The 8205-nt window shown below is 36.3% G+C and overlaps 1 protein-coding gene and 1 long non-coding RNA gene across 6 annotated transcripts in view; both read left to right on the top strand.

The window, feature by feature from the left end:
- The window catches only part of LOC117179771 (NSFL1 cofactor p47-like), a 201987-nt gene that overhangs the window by 20912 nt on the left and 172870 nt on the right, over positions 1-8205 (top strand). The gene's annotated exons all lie outside the window — the stretch shown is intronic.
- Positions 2493-8205, top strand: part of LOC117179772 — an 11661-nt gene continuing 5948 nt past the window's right edge. The window contains exon 1 of the long non-coding RNA XR_004467955.1: positions 2493-4039. This is a non-coding gene — a long non-coding RNA (uncharacterized LOC117179772). The remainder of the gene's footprint in view (positions 4040-8205) is intronic.

Raw genomic sequence — 8205 nt, 5'->3', positions numbered from 1 at the left:
GCTATCTAAGGATGGTACTATAGAACGCCACCTCAAGGTAGGCCTAGTGGCGCCATCTCTTGGTCAGGCCGGAAACTTATCAATCCACCCTCGTATATTGAAAACACGTTCTCTTTTGGGGAATGGGAACCTATGGGGCGGCCGCTATGGAAAATAGAAATAAATTAGTTTCTGAGATATCCTATTCTTATAATTTTAGCATTTTAGAAATGCAAGAGTCGAAAGAAAACGATGTCAAAGTACAAAGATAAGTAATATAAAATGTAAAAAAATATATATTTCAACTAAATCTTATCCAGTACAAAAAAAACGACTCTACTATCAATTCCATCGGCATCAGCCGCACCCTGATGGTCACTAGCCGAGGCTCTAACGGATGAGTCTGAAGTTTCCAACGTTTACAAAAAACGAAAAATAAAATATTTGAAAAGTCAAAATGTTTTCATCGTTTATGACAGTATTATGTGCCAAAAGTCCCATCTTAAAGTTTCAGCCCTCTAGCGTATGTTGAACCCACCCCAAATCAACCCCTATGTATAATAAAATTCGTTAAAAATACACAATTTCGAAAAGTCAAAATGTTTTTAATGATTATTGCTGCATTTAGTGCCAAAAATGCCAGCAAAATCTTTCATCCCTGTAGTGCATGTGGAACGCACCCCAAATCAACTCTGCACACTATAAAATTCGTTAAAAATACACAATTTCGAAAAGTCAAAATGTTTTAAATGATTATCGCTGCATTTATTGCCTAAAGTGCAACTAAAAAGTTTCATCCCTCTAGTGCATGTGGAACACACCCCAAATCAACCCCTGCACACTATAAAATTCCTTAAAAATACACAATTTCGAAAAATCAAAATGTTTTAAATGATTATCGCTGCATTTAATGCCTAAAGTGCAACTAAAAAGTTTCATCCCTCTAGTGCATGTGGAACACATCCCCTGAATCTGAAAAATCGGTTTTTACGAATGTGTCTGTGTGTCTGTAGATTCTTAGTTTTGTTAGCATGATAACTTTCGAAAGAATTGACAGATTAGATTGGCCGAAATTACCAGAGTTCTAGCATTTACAAAAATTTTAATAAACTCGAGTGCGAAGCACGAGATACATCATCAGAATGTGTTCGTTAAAGCCGAAGGAGCTTTAACAAAAGAGGATTCACAATCACCAAATTACTGTTGACGATGTTTTGACCTTTAGTTTTAAAAAGTCTGTGCACAAGTGTGGGGAATATACAAAGACCGAGCGCGTAGCTTGAGGTTTATACATTATCGAACGCGAAGCGCGAGATAACTCTATTATCGAGCGTGAAGCGCAGGAATCAGCAGTCTCGCGCCTTAGGCGCGCCCAAACTTGCGAAGCGGGCATATTTATTTTTTTATCTTTTATGCTTGTTTACTTTATATGAACCTAAATTACCTAGTGGAAACCAAAAATAAATTTCTTTTTTCACGTTTGAAATTGAAAATGAAATTTTCACTCAAAATGTTAATAATTTTTTTTTTAATTATGTGCGTTTATAGCTATATCTTCTGAAATACTTGGAATTCAGAGGTGAAACTTTGTAGAAATATTTACACAGAGTTTTGTGACAAATGAAGTTAAGAAAAAAAAACGATTTTTTTCAATTCACATCAGGAGACTACGTTCAAGAATCTACGTTGTGTCCTGGCATCAAAGGTATTTCCTTAAAGTTATTAAACATACCAGATGAAAGTACTGAAGAAGAAATTACATTTTCTGTATGGAGTAATGGAGAATTGATTTAAAAAACGAGTATCAAGAATTTCATGTTAGAATTTGCTAAGTAGGCGTTTAAAATAAATTCACATATTTACGTAAAAGACATTCAAAGAAATGCTATTAAAATTGAAAAAGAAATATCCGCATCTAATTCTCACCATCTTGTGATAAAAATTTATTTTGCAAAGCAATCACTGGGTCAATAAGTTAATTTCAGTATTTACTGCTACTTGCCAACAAGCCGATTTAGAAAAAAGTGTTGCTGTTATAAGCGACAATTGTAAGTATGCAAAAGTTAACTAATTGTATTTTAATTGATGAAACTTAAATTTCCGATGGCGCAGCCATTGGAAGCTATTAGATTGGAAGAAAATAAAGGAACTATCAGGAATTCAAAAAAGTAATGTTTGTAAGACTAGTTGAAGTTAAAGAAACAGAAAAAAGAAGGAAAAAAGTAACAAATCTACTGCAAAAACTACAAAATATACTGTGAAAACTTCTACAAAATCTACTAAAAAAGCTCCAAATACAAAATAAAGAGCAAAAAATAGATTTTGAAACCTTAAAACCTGTGAAAATAAAATTGAAATTATTCAGTACTATTTATGTAGAAACAATATAATCAAGTTAAAAATTATTATTGTAAAGCTTTCCACATAAAAAACACGAATAAATGGAAAACAATATTTGTATCTTTTTACCCCTATATAAGTTAGAAGTAGAAATTCTCGTATAGCGTAACTTTTAGGTCTTGTAATTAGCTATCTCTGAAAACATTTCCAGCAAAAAAACGATGGCCTTTCGGAGAAAATCGCATTTCAAATTTTTTTGGAAAACAACTATGCTTTTTCAATTTTCAACTTTTTGAAAAAACTCCACGCGCAAAGAAAGAGCATTAAAACCCACGTGAAATGAGTGAAACAGAATATATAATATTCCAAAATATTCCAAAAATTCAGTCTTATACAAAAATGGTTGAGGAAAAAATTTTAGGTCTTTCAAAAAGCTACAATTACTCCCTAAAAATGGCTTGCATGTCTGTCGTCGTTTGGCTTAATATTCGAATTTTGCATAGAATTTTAGATGGATAAATCCGTAACCGTCGGTCAAGAATGTTGATTGACGAACTCGCTACTTCTTTTAAAACTTCAAAATACTGGGCCTAGACACGATTTGATACGTTCATCTTTTCAAAGGTTATCGTGTTTACGGACATACAGACTGGCAGACAGACCGTCATCGCCAAAACATGTTTTTTGGCTTTAGGGGGTCTCAAAACGTGGAGATTCATTGAAAAACTAAGGTGTGAAATTTCGGAAGATTCTATAACACTTTTTCAACCATGAATGATGAAAATGTAAAGAGAAATAAGGGAATAAATTCATTTAAGGGTGTTGATTAAATCCGACTTTTAATTTTTTTTATAATTGCGGCACTGACTCAATATATATTTTTCCGAAGGATTTGAAAACGAAAATAAGAAAACTTAGTAGGTAGGTAGGTGTAGTTCTGGACCAATTTATCCGTACGATTAGCAAACTTGCGGCTAGAGCGCAGAAGGCTATGAGATGGGTTTCGCTCCTTGTGCTGACTTACAAATCACAGTGTTGTATCCGATTCTCACTATCGATATTGAAAATCATTACTGAAATCCGGGAATGGAAATTTTTCACTTAAACATATGGAACATGATATGATGTCTGACGTCACAGTATAAAGTGAGGTTTAGCGTATTCGAAGCTTCTCGGAAATACCATAAATCATATGTCACCTTATCATCTTGAAAGACTCATTTCACACCATACGTTGATGAATTTTAAAAAAACCTCTTGCGCGCTAAAACAAATAACCCTAAAATTCCTTCTAGAAGCTTCCTAGGTCAATCATCTTAAGAAATTTGTACGTGTACCCTCAAAAATATTTACCCCCACTTATCGATTCTGTGAAATCTCTCTTGTACACTAAAAATATGTGTCATCATCTATCCCCGGATTTGGAGTTTTGTTCGTCTCAAAGTAATATAGAATATTATTTTAGAGGTCTAATACCAGTGGTTATTTGATGTTTGTACGACACAGGTCTCTGTATTGTAAGGTTGATAAGTAGAAGAACTATTATATCATGATCAATTTTTATTATGTTTTAAAAACCAAAGTAATATAATTTATTTATTATATTATTATGAGAGAAGTTGTAGGCTCTAGAAGCTACGATCATGATTCCTTGAAGCAAGTAATCCCGAAAGAACTGGAACGTGTACGTCATCCACTGCTGCTCCTTCTATTCCAGAAGGTAAGCAAGAACAAATGGATTGTTTATACATTCCACAACTATGTCCTACATAATTTCTTTGATATTTTAAATAATAAATTCCTTAAAGTTTCTCCTGTGGTATTTACCGACAGGAAGTTCACAAATTCATTGCTTATACATTCCATAAGTATTCGTCACTCATCTGACGTCATTTCCTTTGATATTTCCAATAACTATTTATTGAAAAACTGTTTTAATTGAAAAATAATTTCGTAAAATTTCTAAGATTGCATAAGGCTTTGCGATTGAGCGATTCGAAAAATACGTGCAGATTTTTAAGAGGTCGTCTTACATACAGTGGATCAATGTAACAGATTTAGAATTTTATATTGATATAGCTAGGGTTTTAAATAAACTATTTGAGATGAACATATAATTTGAAAGCTGTTGCTAGAATTCATCAAATAAATTAGCTACATAAATATTAGAGTTGACTCAGAAACGTTGAAACCGTGTTTCACATTATGGAGTACCTATTTTCTGGAACACTTAAATCAACATTTAATAAAATAGAAATTAAAAATACAAAAAATAATATAGTTTATAGAAATCGAGGAAGGTATCTTGCTTTCTAGCTAACTAATTTAATTCAGAGGTCAAACTTTTTTTTTGTATAATTTTGGAACCTTCTAGAACATTGCGAAAAAAGAGGGAGGTATTTTTTAATGGATAAATACAGTAAAAATATAAGTAGCATGTGTAGGGTAAAGAGAAAGAGAGATGGCGAGAGAAAGATAGAGAGAAGTATGTGTTTAAAAAAATATTTTAATTGAAAAGGAAGCTTCTAAAATGTGCAATATTGGAGAAGGGGTTGCGATTGAGTGACTCGAAACTAGTTACAAGTCTCACAGCATACCTCAGAAAATGAATTGACCTATATACAAATTTTGCATGAATCTTGAAAAATATCAACAGATTCTTAAGAGATACTTTCACAAACAGTGGATCACTGTGACAGTTTTAGAATTTTATATTGATATAGAAAGGATGTCAAATAAACTATTTGAGATGAACAACATATAATTTGAAAGCTCTTGTTAGAATTTACTTACTTGAAATAAGGTATGATGAATGATAATAATGGATATATAGTTGATTCAAATATTCCAACTTAGTAAACACAACTTTGCTTCACTAAAACGGGAACCTGGGTTAAAAAAGATTATGATAGAATGCGCCACCATTAGATAGGTTGATTTTGCTTTTAGTTGCAATTAGAAGAAGAGGATGATACGATAATGATGTAGTTAAGTAGGTACTGAAAATATTAAATTTAGATGTGAAGTAGCACATCGGCTTCCAAACAACACCAAAAATAAAAGCAAATGTAGGCAATGCCTTGATTTTGTGTACTAAGTGTATCTCCACTCTCGGTGCTGCTTTCTGATCTGAGCTTAATAAATTATCATCCTGAAATAATATTGACTTAATTTAAGCCTTAAATCAACATTTAGTGATGAAGTCTAATTTAATAATAATGCGTATATTGAATTATCAATGATATTAAAATCTGCTCTTATATAACAGTTGCAAATAATTATTTTCTTAGAACCTACATTTAATTTTAGTTAAATAAATCCATTTAAACAGATGAGAATTTTTGATGAACATAATCGTAAACTCACGACCGTGAGATAGGTGGTTACAGTCTGTAAAGAAATCAATTCGACGATCCAGCAAAAGCCTCGTGCACCCTAAGAACACGGAGCGACCCAAGGACAACCGCCTTCTGCATTTTTCCCGCAACTGTTTTAGCATATTGTTGACACGCAGGGATGCTTTTTAGGCCATTAGCCAGTGAAAGCTTGGCACCTCCAAGAGCGCCGATGATCTCGAAGTCAAGAAGAACCATGTCAGGCCTCGAGTGAGCAACAGAAACAATTGTCGAAAATATAAAGTTCCAGTATATGCGGCACTTCCCATTCTCAACAATTGACTCAATTTCCCTAGGAGTATTTAGAGGAGCGATATTAAGGTTAATGCCTTGAGAGTGACAGAGATGGCAATAAAGCACTCTTAGTGCCGCATTGTGCCTGGAATGTAGGTCGTTCCCGCGTGAGTTGGACAACTAGATAGTATGTGAGCTAAATGCTCGGGGTGTGCATGGTACGCCCTGCAGCTATCATCTGGAATTTCTTGGCTCAAAATTTGGCGACGGTATGTTAAAGTGGAAATGACACTGTCTTAACATGCCAAAATGAATACCCTCCGTGCCAAACTTTCTGAATCTTTCTGAATCTGGGCTTTCAGGAGTGAGTACTCGAGATAGATAAGAATAGATGCATTTTGCTCACCCCTAATACTGAAGTCAAGTCCGAGTATTTCAGCAGCCTCCTTCGCTGCTTTGTACAGAAACGCTCCTTGGCCCACTTCTTCGTGATTCCTGACCATTTTAAGAAGAGGGTTTCTTCCATTTGCAACTCTGTGTGCTGTACCCAGAATAATCCTGTCGTGAAGACATTCAAGACTCAATACTCCGCGACCCCCTTGACGGCGTGAGATGTACAGTCGCGGAACGGAAGACTTTAGATGCATGCTTTTGTTCATGTGCATAACCTTTCTTGTCCCGATATCAAGGGATCTGAGCTCGTTCTTCGTCGATGAAACTACTCAGGATCTTCAGGGATGCCATTAAGTTTTCCTCGCTTCAAAGAAACCTTGGCTCATTTGTCTAACCCAAATTCAATTCCAATTTCCTTAGTATATCGTTCGACAATCCCCAGAGCTAGATGCAGTTGCTCTCTGTTTTTAGCATAGATCTTAAGATCGTCCATGTAAAATACATGAGTGACCTTGTACTTTCGACCTGCAGCTTTGCCGCACAAGTACCCGTCGGAATGGCGAAGTGCTAGAGATAGTGGCAATAATGTAAGGCAGAAGAGGAGTGGGCTCATGGTGTCGCCCTGAAAGACACTTCACTGAAAGGTGACCTTGTTAGTTGTCACACGATTTTTTCCAGATGAGATAGTAAATCTGGTTTTCCAAAGCGGCATGAATCTCTCTATGCACCCAACTATTTGCGGATGAACCTTTAAGATTTCCGAAAGACAGATGATAAGTCTTAGGGGGTGTTCACTCGAAAGGTTTTCAATAATCATTCCAGGCCATCAATAGGTCACGCTGGTAGAATGCTGCATCTTTGCAGACACATCTATCGATGAGCAGGTTCTCCCGACATCCGGCTACGCCTTTCTTTGAGCCTCGTTGTTCATACATTTCTTGCCACACAGGTTCAATTGCCCGAACAGTCCTATCATTCAGGATAGCTGTGAATATCTTATAAAGTGTGTTCAGACAAGTTATTGGCCTGTAATTCTTCGGGTCAGCTAAGTTGCCTATTTTCGGCAGGAGGATTATGCGCCCTACCACCAACCACTCTGGAATCGGCTCTTCCGACTTCAAATATGCGGTGAAAATACGGGCAGCACATAACTCCTTGAAGCTATTTATATTTTCTGAGTCTTCGTCCAGGCTATACTGAACTTCGTAGACTTCTCTCCAAAACATTTCGACCTCCTCTGGTTTGGATGGGTGTTCGACAGACAGAAACTGGAGGGTATTGGAAGAGTCGAGATAAGTCAAAGAGAAACTGTTGATTTTCTCTGACCCACCTCTCCCTCCGCTCTAGACTTCTCTTAGCGTCAGATAGTATCCGTATTCTCTCAACAATATGCTGCCTGATGGTCAGCAGCTTTGACTTGTTAAGTGTGTGATAACGGGTCGGGAGTTCGCGCGCGAACTTTCGAACCTTGGCGGTAAAAATTCCTGCCAGATGTGATGTAGTCAATCACACACTGAATGCGGGACACGTACTGTCTTGCCCAGCCTATCTTTATGGCGAGTTGATGCATTCGTCTTTTGGTCTTATGATCAATCGTAGGTTTTGTTTTACGGTTCGCATCGGCCAAAGCTCTCGCTGCATTATACACACAATAATTGATAGCCCAGAGGTCGGATTCTCCGGAAAAATGTCCACGAAGCTCGTCATCCACTACAGCCAGATCTTTAGACTTGAGAGAAACCTTGGTGTTGATGTTTCTACTGGTCGTAAAGCATCGCTCTTCATCTATTGGATGCCTGCCCGCGGTTGGTCTTAGTGTCGCCTCTCTTTCTCTGTTGCCGACTTGTTCTAGCTGTGGTAGAGT

This window comes from Belonocnema kinseyi, chromosome 9 (assembly GCF_010883055.1).
Source record: "Belonocnema kinseyi isolate 2016_QV_RU_SX_M_011 chromosome 9, B_treatae_v1, whole genome shotgun sequence".
Taxonomy (NCBI): domain Eukaryota; kingdom Metazoa; phylum Arthropoda; class Insecta; order Hymenoptera; family Cynipidae; genus Belonocnema; species Belonocnema kinseyi.
The sequence above is the reverse complement of the archived record's forward strand: the minus strand, read 5'-3'. Positions and strand labels throughout refer to the sequence as shown.